At 44.1% G+C, this 15853-nt stretch overlaps 1 pseudogene; it reads left to right on the forward strand.

Annotated features, from left to right (window-relative positions):
• The first annotated feature begins 5220 nt into the window (after positions 1-5220).
• The window catches only part of LOC113201496 (centromere protein O-like), a 76558-nt pseudogene continuing 65925 nt past the window's right edge, over positions 5221-15853 (forward strand).

The raw sequence follows: 15853 nt of genomic DNA on the forward strand, positions 1-15853 counted from the left end.
ATGACTCTCAAATACACCCGTGGAAAGGATAATGAAGTCTGGCCCTGTTTGAAGTAAAGGCGTGGCCTGTGACTGTCCTTCTCCACCCCGCCACAGGCCACTCCTGGCTGGCCTGTGCAGACTGCTCAAGCAGAAAGAAGTCAGTCTTGGCACCATGTGGCCCTGTGTGGCACCGTGCAGTCAACCGTGTTGATGAACTGCAGGGAACATTTCCGCTGGAGCTTCAGGGGCTGTCCTAGGGGTCCTTAGGGCTGTCTCATAAAAGGCCATTTCTGTAATCAGTGTTCAGTGAAAACGAACCGTTTTCATTTATAGAAACAGCGAAGCCACCTGCTATTTAAAGACCCTCCTCCTCTTCTTCCTCACCCCAGGGCTGGATCCACTTCCAGCTCACCGCCTCAGCCAGCTGGGTCCTGTCAAAGTTCCAGTCGCCTCCCTGGGAAACATGAATCTCCCTGGCCATCCATGCCCTGTGGACTGCTTTTTATATTCTGCCTGGAGTCTCAGCTATGGCCTCACCCACAAAAATAGCTGCAGCGAGAGTGGTCAGCTGAGGAGGAACGAGGTGTACCGGCTCCAGGGAGGAGGAAAGCGATGATGAGCCTCCTTCGGGGTTCCCACACAGCCCTGGCTGAGTCAGGCGCTGACAGCTGAGAGGGCGGAGAGGAGAGCAGAGGAGAAGAAAATGCTTCAGCAGAGACGGGAGCACAGGAACCCAGAAAGAAAGGAGGGCCTCCGAGTAACAGAAGAGGCGGTGAAACCAAACCCAGATGCAGCAAAACCTCAATTAGCCAGCCAGCTTGGGGAATGGGGCATTTTGGTTAATGGAAATTTCTAGTTAACTGTAAATGAAGCCAAAGTCTTTTTTTTTTCTCTCATCTCCATTACAGATGGGGAACATGGGGTCTTACAGCATCTCAAGGGCAGCAATCTCAATGTGAATACAAATTTTGCATGGTGGTAGAAAGTCTCCCAGTCTGGCTGATATATATATATATATCAAATTCCTCTGATGATCCTAAAGCCAAACCCCTGATATAAACTTGCTTTTTCATATTTTTGACCTGTCTTAATCATGGGTTACAAAACAAGTTATGGAAGTTTCATTGCATTGTATACTCCTAATTCATACTTCAAAATTTCAACTCAATATCTCTTCCTCCATGAAGCCTTCCTGATTACTTCTTTCCTATTCCTGCCAGGCCTCCCAGTTATTTCCCTGTCCACTTAGCATGCTGTGTTTAAATAATTTGTTAACATGGGAGGTAGTGGGCAGATGGTTGAGGGAGGCTTCAGCTATGAGTCTGCTTGTTAAGAAGCTGAGCTCCAAGTCTTTGCTTGTAATAGCAATCCATCCCAATGACTTGCAAATTCTCAGAAGAAAACAAGTCATGTTTCACTGCCATACCTTCACATCATGGCCAGAGACAAGGAAATGAGGGAGGGAAGGAAAAAAGGAGGAGAAATTCTATGAATGAGTTAAAATATTTAATAACTATATTAAAGGAAATATAGTTTATAGGCATGGTGACCATTTAAATTCTGAGACTTAATCCATGTCTGTTTTTCTCTGATCCACAAAACAATGTGCTTCCTACAATATTTCTGAGTTTTGAAACACCTCAGGAATGAGCTACTTCTCTTTGCCATAAAATAATAATATTCCCTAAATGTGCCCTGGAAGGTAGGGATTCAGTGGAAGTTTTAGTGAGAAAATCAGCCAAAAATTATTGCTTCAAACTGACAAAGTGTCAGATCTTTGAAAATTGAACCTCATGATAGGTTCAAGACCAACCAAGGCAGAGGGTCTGTCTATTCCACACTCAATGTGTGCAGAGTCTGTATTCAATGGTTCATCATAAAAAGTTACCAACACAATTCTCACGAGGCCATGATCTGTTGCTAAGAGTGGAAAATCAGGAGTAAAATAAAATGGGGGCAGGACGCCGGCCTTGTTTCCAGTTGCACAGCCCATGTCTCTGGGCTATGAGACAGCTGCCTGGCCACTGGTCCTTGGGGCATTTGAAATGGAGAGTTTCGGAAGGAGTAGGCAGATTATCAACTGGGGGATTAGCTCCATCTGCCCTGAGCTCAGTGAAAACCTTGTGTCCTTCCTCTTCTCTGGACCTCCTGCTGGTGTCTGGCCAACAGCAGTCTCATGTCCACCTGGACATGATGTCAAATCTAATTTAAGCCACGGGCCTGGTGATCCTTTCAGTGGCCCTCTGGGAAGGCTGTTGCTTAAAAATGGGCAAATAGCCCTCTTACTCTGTGGGTTTTACAGATACAGGGATGCATGGTGAAGGCCTGCTCTAAGGGGTTGCAACACCTTGTCCTTTAGGATTCCTAGGATAGTGCTGGTGCCAATGCAGCAGACAACTGTCCACTCTGTGCATCAGCTGTGTGTGCAGTCCTTCACCCTCAAGCATGAAACAGGATGCATGTGGGACATTTCCTCGATGTGTCCTGCTTCCTCTGGACTCTGGGAAGGCAGGGCCTGTTCTTATTTCTGTTGAATTCTCAGCATCTAGAATAGAACCTGACAAAGGGTAGGTTCTCAACATATGCCTTCAAAATGAACATCACGATTCTATTTCCAGGATTCGTTATGACTGGATAGTCTGGCCCAATGTCCCTTTGCTTTTTTATAGCGATGAGATCATTGAGTGTCCCCACAGTTCGCAGTAACTCACCTGTTACTCAGCTGCTACCTCCTTGGTGGGAAGGCAGGATCCTTCTCATGCCAGCAAATCAGAGCAAATGAAGGTTCAGCTTAGGCCCATTTGGACTTAATTTAATTACTCTTTCCTCCCTCTTTATTTTCTTATGCTTTCTCATGCCTCCCTCTGTCTTCTGGGTAAGGTGTCCAATCACTTTGGTTCATCCAAGTCTGAAGAATTTTCCAGGTTGCAGGACTTTCAGTGCTAAAACCAGAAGAGTCCTAGACAAATCTGGATGGGTATCATTCTGTACCACTTTTGCTTTCCAGAAATATTTAAGGAACCATGGTATGAACCTTGCTCCAAATTAGACCTGGGGTCATATCAGGAACTAAATACAATCCTGCCCTCAGCAATCTCACAGCGTATTGATGGACACACAGTAGGCAAGTCATTAGGAAGTACCAAGGAGAGGCACCAAACTCAGACGGAAGATGAGAGAGAGGATGAGATCAAATTAGAAGAATCTTCCTTCAGGAAGTGGCATCAAAGGACATCAGAATCAAAAAGTTTTTTCAGATTAGTCAAACCCATCCAATCCTGGTCAGGGAGACTGAGGAGACTACTTTCTTAAGGAGTGGGAGGCTATTCTATAACAGCATTCACTTATTGGGGTGGCGTAGTACTCCTGAGAAGTCAGAGAAGATCCTTGGGGGCTGTCTATGCTGTATGTGGTGCAGTATCACCCAGACCAGGCTGGCGTGTGTCGACTGGTTGTACTTGGGAAAGCAGAACTAATTCCAGGGCCAACCTCCTTTGTTCGGGAGCAGAAAGGCTAATTGCATTTCCATCCCTCCTCATCAGTGTCATCCCTCCATGCTGCACCTATGTCCACCTTCTCTATTTCCAAAACATAAATATAAATAAGGATCTTAGCCACACCAAAAGAGAGATCACTTCGATTCCTTTCTTTTTGCACCTCAGGTCTTGATTTCCATCCTTTCTAGAACATAAAGACTGCTGAAGCTGGGGTTGGAGTCACTAGTGCCATTGGGATAGAATTTCAGATTTTGTGTTCCACATCTCCATGCAGGTAGATCTTGAGAGCAAAGTTGGGTGTTCAAGACCCCCATTCCATCCTAGGTGGGGTTCTACTCCCAGCCTACTTCTCGGGTCAGTCTTCTCATGCTTCTGTTAAAATTGGGATAACATTTGGTGTCTTTGATTTTGCTGGCTTTAGAGACACCCTGCTCTGGTAATCTCTGTTGACCACAGTGGTTGCTGAGATGGGCACTAACATATCAATCTGAATTTGAGTCTTGTAGTATTCATTCAGTTTCATATTGGACCAAGCTACTACCATACACATACCAACAGTGCAAGCCTAGGGCAGCCATCATGGCTCCACTCTATGTTGGCTTGGCTGCCCGGTGAGAAGTGGACAGAGTGCTGCCTGGGAAGTTTGCTTATTTCCATGGAGCAATCTGTGCTTAGTGATGGATCAGGCCTGTTGGGTTTCTCCAATTTTACTGGGTCCGCTATTCTTTGTAGCACAGAGTTCATGGGAATAATTAGAAATGATGTTTTGTAATCAAATTTAGAATTTTTATTTCATTCATTCATTTATTCATTTATTTTTTATTGTTTCTCCTTGCACCACATCTATCTACCATCTACCTATACCTTAACAACCTATTCTCTTCTGACTTGCACAATGGAGAGGGCTTGGTATGAGCAGAGGGTGGGATGTCTTTGTCAGGCAGGGAGAAGGCTTCCCAAGAATCTTCTTCAAGAGGACGAGTGGTCACATCTCTGGCCCCCAGCTTGGATGGCTGTATTATCTACAACCTGCTAAGCTATCTTAGAAAAGCCCAACACTACAGGAGGGGGGTCTGAGTTTCATTGTTTCAAGGACCAGAAAGCCCTTCACAGCCTACTCTTTTTATCTGCACAATAGCTACTAACTCTGTGGAGTGGCCCAACTTCCCAGGACTGAGGCCACCAAGCCAAGAGGAAGAGAAAGAGGTGGAAGAGGAGGAGAACAACTTGGATAACTGGTTAGTTGCTCCTTTCCAAGCTACTGCATCAAGAGGATAAATCAAAATATGATGAACTCCTTTTTGCTATTGAATATATTTTACCTTCAGTAAGAAATGCCATTCTCTCTGCAGGAACGTCCCGTCCCCTTGATTCTTTGAATTTCTTGTAGAACTGCCTATCAGATGCTTTCCCCTAGAGTCCCCCTCAATGTCAGTAGTCTGTGCCCATGGATTCAATAATCCATCAAGATATTGAACTGGATGTGTGGCATCACGCTCCTATTATTGGGGAGGGACGAGAGGGGCAATGCACAGAGCATCCCTGTTCTTGAAATGTGTTCAGTTGTGATTGAGGCTGGAGGATAAATGAAAAGAGTAGGCTGAAGTCATTAGGAAAAAGGTTTAGCCACTGAAACAAAGCTCAAACTCATGGAGCAAAGGGCCCCACAACCCTGGCAGAGTCCTGTATCAAAATTAAAGTGCCTTTCAATGAAAATAACTCAAATCTATGTCATGATGCCATGTCCATGGACGGCATTGATGTGGAAGGGGAGAAGGAATATGCCAACAGTAATGATGTGGTCTGAGCATTTGCTCAAATGCCATGCAGACATTGATTAGGTTACTGAAACCTTTGTTCTGGGAAGGTCTGACAGTTTTGTGGCCACTGGCCTCTTGGGTTGATTGGTAGCAGCTGCATAAGCGAGGTCAAGAATTCTGGAGTTTCATTCCAGAATCATCAGCAAATTATGCAATGATCATTTGCTAGGTGAGATGTACCCTAGAAAGAAGTGGGGAGCAAGGATTCCATGTGTTTACCATCCATGCAGCTTAAACTGGGGTTTGTTTGTGTCTCTCCTCATTCCACAAGGAGCTGAGTCATCTTAGCAGTTGTATTTTTGTGTAACGTTATTGATGAGAGCACTGTGGCTGGTGGGTTCCTTCACTGCTCTCCTACCCAACGCCAGGGACTGCCTCATATTCTGACTACATTATCTCTAATACTTCAGGAAGGCCAGGAAAGCGGCCTTTCTCACCTCCTGCCCCATTGCCCACCCTTCTCCATGCTTCCCGTGGGTGCATAGTCAGTCAGTGACAGGGCTGATGTCATGATTTCAAGTGATTTGGCCCAAAGACAACACCTACTCCCTGAATAATATCCATGAACACTTAACACAGTAACTCGGGTGAGTCACATTTTCCCTCTGGATGTGATTTGCAGATGTCGGGATGGAACCTCACCAGGGCTTCCTTCTGAAATGGAATTTCCAGAAAGCAGCAGACGAATGGCAGAACATCCTTCCCAGCAAAAGAAAAACTTCCTATAGCCTGGCAAGCGCTCCCATCCCATGAGTGTAAGCAAAGCTTCCAAAGAGATCAAAAGAATAACTCAGAGAAAAAGGATGGAAAAATTCTGTTATGGAAAGATTAAAATGTACATGTTTTCCCAGACCACATTCTCAAATACTGGCTTATCTGATTCTCACAGGAACCTGTGGATAACTGAGAGAAGGGAGAAGGGGCATCAGTGGCTTTTGTACCAGGGCATATGACTAGCAAATGACTGGAAGTGACCCAGGTCACCTGGTCACTCCTAGCACAGCACTCTCCACCTCTGCCTGCTTCTAGCATCTGGAGGTGGGCCATCTAGAGCAATTCTTTTCTTTTTTTTTTTTTTTCAGAGAGAAAGGCATCTTTAAAAGAATAACTAACAAAAATTGTATCAAATAAACATGAAAAATAAAGTGTTTTTTATATATATTTGAAGCTTTTTTTTTCTTTAAGTTAAAAAAAAAAAAACACCTGCTGAGGAGCAGGGAAAGAGGACAAAAATAAATGGAACAAGACACATCCGGAGTGTCACACATGCCCAAGACTTACATGGAGTAACAGCCCCATTGTGTGGCTTGTTAGAATACAAGAGTGTGATTATGTCTTCACAGCACTAAGTAGAATTAAGGGTAGCATTTCTCCTGGGGCCTGGTGACACTAAGGATAAAATTTGGGCCAGGGACCAGGTCCCTGAACACTGCTTCAATCAGGGAGAGACATTGTTTTGAAGTTGTCCTGCCTCAGTTCTGAGCCATAGTGACTGGACAGCGCATAGAAGCCAAAGAGGGAGAGGAAGCAAAGTATACGGAGAGGAAACCCAAGCCTCAGCCCTTCAACAGAGGCTTTAGGCCTCCTTGGACATTCCATTACCAGAAGCTTCACACAGGCGGTGCCTGGGCTCATCCCAAACCAATGGAATCTGAATTCTGGCGTGGGACCCAGGTGCTGGTCTGTAAAACTCTCAGGGTGATTCTAAGGTGCAGTCAAGGTTTAACAGCTTGGTTTAAAATATTTGTACAAAAAAACTGGTCGAAGAAAGGAAATAGGTCTGAAGTTAGCAAACATTGAATCGAGACTGGGGAGACCACTAAAACCTTCCCCTGGAGAATAGGTTGAGAACAAAGAGGGAGAGGACTCCTGCAGCCAGAACATAGGACCCGTGTGGCCAAAGATGATCTCTCTTTGATAGCACTTCTGTGGACAAAAACAAAGCAGAGCTGAGGGGCTTCACTGGAAAGTTGAGTGCAAGAACCTCTGTAGATTCTTCTCCCTCACCCTCTGCATAAGTCAGCTCAAAATGGATCAAAGACCTGGGATTAGACCAGAAACTGTGCAACTCCTAGAAGAAAATATAGAGTTAATACTCTAACATATGGGTACAGGCAACAACTTTCTCAGTAGAACCTCTAAAGCTCAGGAAATAATGACTAGAGTTAATAAATGGGATGGCATTGAATTAAAAAGCTTCTGCACAGCAAAGGAAACACTGAAGAATGTGAAGAGAAAACATATAGAATGGAAGAAAATCTTTTCTGGCTACTCTTCTGGCAGCCAGAATATATAAAGAACTCGAAAACCTAATACCCAAAACAAAAACCAAACCAAACCAAACAAACAAAAAAATCCCCAAAATCCAAATAACCCAATTAATAAAGGGGCAAAGGAACTAACTAAACACTTTCCAAAAGAAGAAAATACAAATGGCCAAAATATACATGAAAAATGTTCACATCTTTAGCAGTAAGGGAAATACATACCAAAGCTACACTAAGATTTTTATCTCACTCCAGTTAGAATGGTAGCCATCATGGTTACAAATTATAATAAACACTGTGGTGGGGTGATAAATTAGTAAACTAGTACAAGCACTATGGAAATCAGTAGGGAGTTTTCTCAAAAGACTAGGTAGGGAAATACCATATTACCCAGCTATACTACTCCTCAATATTTAGCCTAAAGAATTAAAATCAGCATACTATATTGATACATGCATTCCTATGTTTATAGCAGCACAATTCATAAGAGCCAAACTATGGAACCAGCCTAGGTATCTAGTAATGAGTGAGTGGATAAAGAAAGTGTTATATATATACACAATGACATTGTCTTTAGTCATAAAGAATAATAAAATTATGTTATTTGCAGGAAAATGGATGGAACTTGAGAACATTATGTTAAGCAAAATAAGCCAAACTCAGAAAGTCAAGGATAGTATGTTTTCTCTTATATGTGGAAGGTATAGAGGAAAGAGGAAAAGAAAGTTGTTGAGGGCATCTCATGAAATTCAAAGGGAGGTCAGTAGAGTAGAGGAAAGAGACCAGGGGAGGGAGGAAGAGAGGGAAAGGGGAAGTACTATGGAATGATATTGGTCAAATTATATATTTATATTATGTACATGTATAAATATGTAACAACAAATCCCACCTTTACATGCAACTGTAAGGCACCAATAAAAAATAGAAAAAGTCCTATTTATATTTCTCTAATCCTTTTTAATGAAATCTAGAATGGTTTTCCATATTTCTTTGTGTTCATGCAAATTTTTTGGTGCTTTATAAATTATAAGACTTTTTAATGGCACTTGTTGGTAAATGGATGGATCTGGAGACTCTCATGCTAACTGAAATAAGCCAATCCCCCCCAAACCAAAGGCTGAATGTTTTGTCTGATATATGGTTGCTAACACACAAAAGGGCAGGGGGTGGGTGATGGATTGGAAGTTCAGTGGATTAGACAAAGGGGAATGAAGGGAAGGGAGGGGGATGGGAAAAGAAAAGACAGTGGAATGAATCTGACATGACTTTCCCGTGTACATATATGAATATACCACAGTGAATCTCACCATCATATACATCTATAAGAAAATAACTTAAAAAATAACTATGAGTAAATGGCAGAAAGATCAATAGAAGGAAGAGAGCAGAGAGTGGGGAGAGCAAAGGGGAAGTGGAGGTACTGGGATCTGAATTAGAACAAGATGCACTCCATGTTTCCATAATTATGTCACAATGGATTGTTCTGTCATGTATAAAAAGAACCAATAAAAAAATAAATAAATTGTAAGACTTTTATTATTCTGCCCAACTGCTTTCAATTAACAAAAGAACATCTTTTGCCCTTCTGCCTTAGCTCATCTTTATTCCAAATGATACATCTGGAGAGCTGGGAGAAGGGCTCTGAGTCTCCCTCTATTTAGGTCTCGGCCTCGCTTTGCCTTCTACAGTCGCAGTGAAGGAGAAATTCTCACACTCTTGCATAAAACTCCTAGGATTCTCTTAAAGAAGAAAAACATCCTGGCCCTGAGTGGTCTAGCCAGGCACAAAATCCAGCAGAGGGGACCAGACAAGCCCAGAGAAAGTGGACAGGAAGAGGGTCAGATTGGAAGGGCTGCTCTCAGAGAAGACAAACAGCAAAAGTGGGGAGGAAAAGTCCATTTTCCGGATTCATTCTGAGACTGAATCAGAAGGAGGAATTTCTCCTTTTGTAATTGCTTGAGTTGAAGGTGTGAGATTTCTTTTTAGGTCCATGTTGACATCAATGCCCTGCTGCTGATACACAAGCCCAGTAGCCATGGGTATTATGACCCTCCACACAGTCTGCCCCTGGGGTGCCCCACAGGAGCCCCAGAGGTGGGTGGGCTTGCTGCTTACTCGGATCCCTGGGGTGCCCCACAGGAGCCCCAGAGGTGGGTGGGCTTGCTGCTTACTCGGATCCCTGGGGTGCCCCACAGGAGCCCCAGAGGTGAGTGGGCTTGCTGCTTACTCGGATTTTTTTCTTTTAATATATATATATAGTTGTCAATGGACCTTTATTTTATTTATTTGTATGTGGTGCTGAGAATGGAGGCCAGTGCCTCACATATGCTAGGTGAGCGCTCTACCACTGAGCCACAACCCAGCCCCCTTACTCGGCTTTTATTCCTTAAAGTGTAGAGTCCAGTACCTACTCTGGTAAGAACTGAAGTGGAGTAGAAACTTGGTGACCCAGGTGGAATGAGCAAGAAGACATGGCTAGCGTTGTCCACGGGGACTTTATGGGCCATATTCCCTGCCTCTGCCAGGAAAGCAGCTTCCTGCTCCTGCCACTGAGGCTCATGGGAACGCTCTCTGTAAGCACGGGTTCAAGGGGTGGCATTTCCACACCCCTTCTAAGCTCATTCAAAAAGAGGGCAAAGAAGGGCAAAATCTACTAGAGGAGTTATTTTTTACTGGAAGTAGGTCATATTGATGGGCATGAAGAAGGAAGAGAGTGCTGTAGAAGCCCTCAGGAGAACAGGGCCTCCTACTGGTTCAGGGCTATGATGGAGGATGTACTTGACCCCATAGCCACTGAGATGAGCCATTTCATAGCCACCATGTCTTAAAATTCATCCACATTAAACTTGATAAAGACCTTGTTCTGCAGCTTGGTGCCAAATGCTCATGGGAACCCTGGACACTTGCTCCAGAACTCTCTAAAGACACAGTGCATGCCTGTCTGGTGTCTAGGTTGCGGACAGCACAAGTTTGGAGACATGCACACCCACTGGAATGATCTGTCTTAAAGGTCTCCTATGATAGCAGCCTGTGTATAATTCTGAAAAGGCTGATGTTTGCGGTCATCACGTACCCCATGAAGAAAGGAGAATGGTAGGTTTAATTGGCAGTAGAATTTGGAAGAGTTCTTGACATTTAAAATCATAAGCCTTGGAGTTACATGACAGGAGAACCGAGAACAGAAGGTGATCTCATGGTCTGATCGCGCCCCTTAGGCCCAGGGCTGACACATTCTGGAGGCAGTCAAAGGACTAAAGTACCAGGTGTCACTGCTTCTCAGAAAACATAACTTGGGATCCAGGGAGAAGCTTTTGTGATGCTGAAACCCTTTGGGGAAGGCCTGTATCACTCTGAAATTTGGTGTCTAAGTGGGCTTGAGGACAGGAATTTTCTGTTGCGAGGAAACAGTAGGCCCTGAGTCAGGTTTTGGACTGCCTCTGGAGCCGCAGAGAGTTTGCTAGCTTCTGAACAAAGCATCCTGCATGTACCCTTAGGAACAATGATTTGGAAGCTTACGTCTCTCTTGCTCAGAGTTGGCTTTATCTCCCCCCTAGCAATATAAAAAGTTTCCAGTCTGCGTCTCCCCTGCTCTGATGTTCTTGATTAATCACATTCTGAGGGACAGCTTGGAGCCTGGCCTGGCCTGAGCTGTCAGTGAGAGGAGGCAGATATATTGGTCAGAACAATTACAAAGATGGGTCAGGGCATTAGAGGCTTTGGCTGCAAGTGCTGGCGATTAGGTTAGAGTCCTTTGGACAAGTGGATTAGCGCTGGCCGAATGGGCTCACCCAGACAAAGGGAAATAAAAGACAACTTTAATCAAGACAGCCTCATCTCCCAGCCAGGAGGAGCGTCAGTGCCTAAGAATGTCTGTTCTGGGACACAGTGGTCCAGCCCGCCTCCTGAGACAGGGCTCCGCACCTGCACTAGATGGAAACATGGTCAAAAGAGGGAAGCCTAGGAGGCTAAAATCTAGGACAGCCTCTGTGGCTTCTGGAAGATTCCAGGTCGGTGAAGTGAAATGTACTTCTCATTTGGGTCCAGATAACTACTGGATCCCATGTTTAGGAACAGAGATACTTTCAAGCAATTCATGGGGCTGCCAGGAAATACATGGTTAGTCTGAAGGTTGAGTTGTATTTGGATTGACCATGACTTTTAAGCTCTCATGTAAGGCCTGGCTGATTGGCCCTTGTCTTTCCATACTGGGTAAAGAAACTTCCAGGAGTGGGCAGGGGCTGCAATGTGTTGCCTCTCCTGCCATGTTCTCCTCCTCCTTGATGTTTCTGGAAAGAGGACTCAGTCTGGTTTCCTTGGTCTGCCTGTCGCTTTGATGGAAACACAAGGACCTTTAGAACAATCAATAATAATTCTTCTTTCTGGTTGAGGAATCAGGGAGAGAAAACTGGTCCCTCTGTTTAGAGACAGGTAGGATTTAGGCCAAAGTTTCTCAAAGTTGATAGCACCTTATGATCATATGGGGAGAGAGATTAAGAATATTAATATCTGAGGTCTGAGAAATGAGGTATTTCTCATTCAATTGTCTGACATGAGGCTTAGGCATTCCTACTCTTTCTAAATCTCTCTATGTGATGGTAATGTGTGGTTAGGGCAGAGAAGCCCTGATTTCAGGTTCCAGCTCAAGGGAAGTTGTATGTTGCACATAGATCCTGTCTATTTAAATTATGACCTCCTAGAGCCAGGACAGTGCCCATGGCATGGCCTCTTCTCTCACAGAGCTTAATAGAGAGCTGTACACATGGGTTCTCAGTAATAATTAAATACAAGTGCTTAAATGCAGAGACAGGCGGTATCATTCCCTTAAACATCTCATCCCTGGAGGCAGCGACTACTATTTTAAATGTGCTGCAATGCAGAGGCCCTTTGGGGAGCATCTGGGCCAGCTGGACCTGTCACAATAAACTCAGCACCATTCGAACTGCTTAAGAAATGTCTAGACAAAAAAAAAAAAAAAAAAAAAAAACTTCCAACTAATAAAAGATAGAAAGTATCTAGGGTGGGTTTTTAAAAAAAGTTTTTTTTTTTATGTCAAATCTCTGATGAAAAAAAAAAAACCCAAACAGAAAAGCCTTATCTTAGGCAGATTATTTGCTTCTATAACTTGCTGGGGAGGACATTCTCATTATCTGGTTTTCCTTTGGAAAGTTAGACAATAGTGTCACTTGTCTAAATACTTCTGGAAGGATTCTCCACAATTGTCCCCTGATACTAAGATCTTAATACTTGTAGGTCTGAGTACTTCCTTCTGATAAAGAAGACTTATTAAGGAAAGGGATAAGATCACCAGTCAACAGAAAGGTAAACAGGAAGAATAAGTCAGGAGAGGGTGGAACCGGAGTTCCAAACCTTCCAGTACAGGACATCTAAACAGCACTGTCATCTACAGATTTAATTTTTTTTTTTAAAAAAAGAATGACACAGGGGAGCATTTTGGACTGTAAAATGTAGCAAACACAACAAGGAATGACTACAAATCAAGAATTGATTAAAAGATGAAGGGAGCTTCACAATGAAATGCTTAAAATACCATGAAAAGTAACATCTTTTTCTTTCCTCTTTTTTCTTTTCTTTTTCTCCTTTCCTCCCTTTCTTCCTATAAACACTAATAGAGTTAAGAAAGAAAACTCAGAGTCCACATTTACTAAATGAGGTCACGACTTAATAGGGCTAGTAGGACATGGCGGTAGAAGCTCTGGCACAGGTTAGCTTGTGAGATGTGTTCAGAGTGAAGGGGGCCTGGGAAAGGACACAGGATGTTCCAGAGGGGAGAAGAAGTATTCACCAATGAAACTGGAACAGGCTCAGAGTTTGAAAGTACATCTAAGGCCCTTTCCTCCAGAGTCACTCTCAGGATCCTTAACCAATCAGGCATTTTGTGACCTTTCTTCGCTATCTCTAGTCATTCTGTTGCCAAACAGCCCCAACATTGTTAGGACAAGCAACAGACAAAACCTGTATTAGTCAGTAGTCCTCAGAGCTGCCTTGGGTATGAGACAGAAAACTGACAACCTGGCTGATGCAAAAGGTGATTGAATGCTCATCTAACTAAAATGTCCTGGAGACAGATCTGGCTTTAGGCAAGGCTGGATGTAGAGGCTCAAATGACACAATCCACTCTCTCCCGGCTGGGCCTTCCTCAGTCTTCTCTTCCTGTTCAGACAGGCTTTCCCCTTGTGAGGGCAAGACAGGCACTCTAGCTAAGAGCTTCTATCTGCTTAGTGACTGAGGTCAAAAAGAGCATCTTTCCTACTAGTCTTGGGCAACTCTCATAAGCCCAGCTTAGGTCAGGCTGGGACCCAGTCTCATCACTGTGGCCAGGGATGGAGTATACTGAGAAGCCAGGTCTGGGTTACAGGAACACCCCTGGAGTTGGGGGTGGGCCAGCTCCCCCAAAACCACTGAGACTGTGTGTCGGGATGCTCCCCAAAGTAAAATCAGGAGACAAAGACCAGAAGCAGGAGAAATAGGTGTTGAACTGCCCAAACCCCCAAAAGTCCACTCCAGTTCAAAACACATACTTCCATAAATCATAAGTAAGAAAATATTCATGGTAAAAAAGTAAAGGAGAAAAATGAAAATTCTCCCATAATTGTACCACACAGATGCACAGATGCAATGAACGTTATTTCTAAAATCTAGAATGTTTTTATTCAGTGACCCCATTTCTGCCTTCCTTAGCCACAGAGCAGGATAAACTCCCTTCAAAAAGCTGGGCACAGCCCTTTGAGTGTGTGAACATGGCTCTCATGTTCCTTCCAACTTTTCTTTTCAGCCAAATGTTCAACTGTGCCTCAGTTGTCCTGATTTCAAGACCACCCTGTGTTGTGGATATGATCCACCTTGGGGCTTGCTCCAGTTTGTCCATTCCTCCTTGACATGACTTGCCCAATCAGACCTCAATCCCTGGCCAGCATGGGTGGGCAACGGGGGTATGGCCATTTCCTTTGCCCCACATACCTCATCTCCATCACAAAACCTACCATGACATCCACTCTCTTGGCTGCTTGTTCAGATGGAGCCCAATGTCCATCCAAACTCTTGAAACTCCCTCTGCTGGTTCAGATGGAGCCCAATGTCCATGCAAACTCTTGACACCCTAAATAACCTCCAAGACAGTCTGCTTTCCTCATTCCCCCTCACTGAATTCACACTTGCAATGTCAATGCAGAATATTATATGAGTCTTTGCTGAGCTTTTTGGTTAGTTGTTCTGTTTTGGTTTTGCTTTCATTCCAGCATGAGAGGATGTTTTCAGCTCCCTTCTGCCATTCATGGGACAGCTCTCCCTGCCAGCTTCGGACCAGAGGCACAGTGACCTGACATGTGCATCTCAAGTGAAGGATGGCTGGGCCCAGTCAAGGGCTGCAGCACACCATCTGGGTGAGCAACTTGAGTTGGTATCCATCAGTTCATCAGACCTCCTGGGTATGGTGGGGTGACCAGCTCAGCAAGCTGGAACTGCATACTGTCTACTCAGTACTCCCCTGCCTACACACCAAAGCCAAGAGATGACCTTTAGACTGGGTTGAAAGTGGGTGAAATTTCAGTGGTGATGGGGAATGGAAGGGGTTTCTGGGTGTTCCACATTTAGAACACTAGGAAGAGGGGACAGGTAGGGAAGAGACAGATCATGCCAGAGTCCTGAGGGCCTAAATGTCAGCTAGAGGAGCTCTCTTTCTGGGAGTCAGAAAGGAGTTATGTCATTCAAGGTTTGTGGAACAGAGCCTGACAGGTTCAGAACTGACTTGTAGGAATATCCTGGGTGGCTGAGCATGGAGAGAGGACTAGAATCTAGATAAGGGCAGTTAAAGCTCAGAGTCAGGACACACGGGGCTGAGCAAGGTGAGCAAAGGGAAAGCATTTTGAAGACAAAACATAAAAGTCTTGACAATTGTGTGTGTTGGGGGTGAGTTGAGAGAAGGGTCAGGGTGTAGAAGCACAAGAGAGAAAGAATAATTAAGGATAACTTCAGAGTTTCAGACTAGGAGAAACTGGAAAATGTTAATACCTTGATCAAAATTAGAATAATCAGGAAGAACACTGTTTTGGGGTGGGGGGAGAAGAATTAGGTATTAGGTAAGTCTTTGGTGTTAATGGGATTCTAATGATGAATGGTAGGTGGTTTAAAAGGTGAGGGTGGGGGTTTGTGAAAAGCTGGAATTGGAGATGAGAATGTGCATCATTATATGAAAACGAGAACTGAAGTTACAGAATTAGTTGTGTTCTGTGTGGAGGGGTGTGTAGAAATTGATGAGGGCTCTGGACAG

The sequence above is a fragment of the Urocitellus parryii genome, chromosome 1, assembly GCF_045843805.1.
Source record: "Urocitellus parryii isolate mUroPar1 chromosome 1, mUroPar1.hap1, whole genome shotgun sequence".
NCBI classification, from domain to species: Eukaryota; Metazoa; Chordata; class Mammalia; order Rodentia; family Sciuridae; genus Urocitellus; species Urocitellus parryii.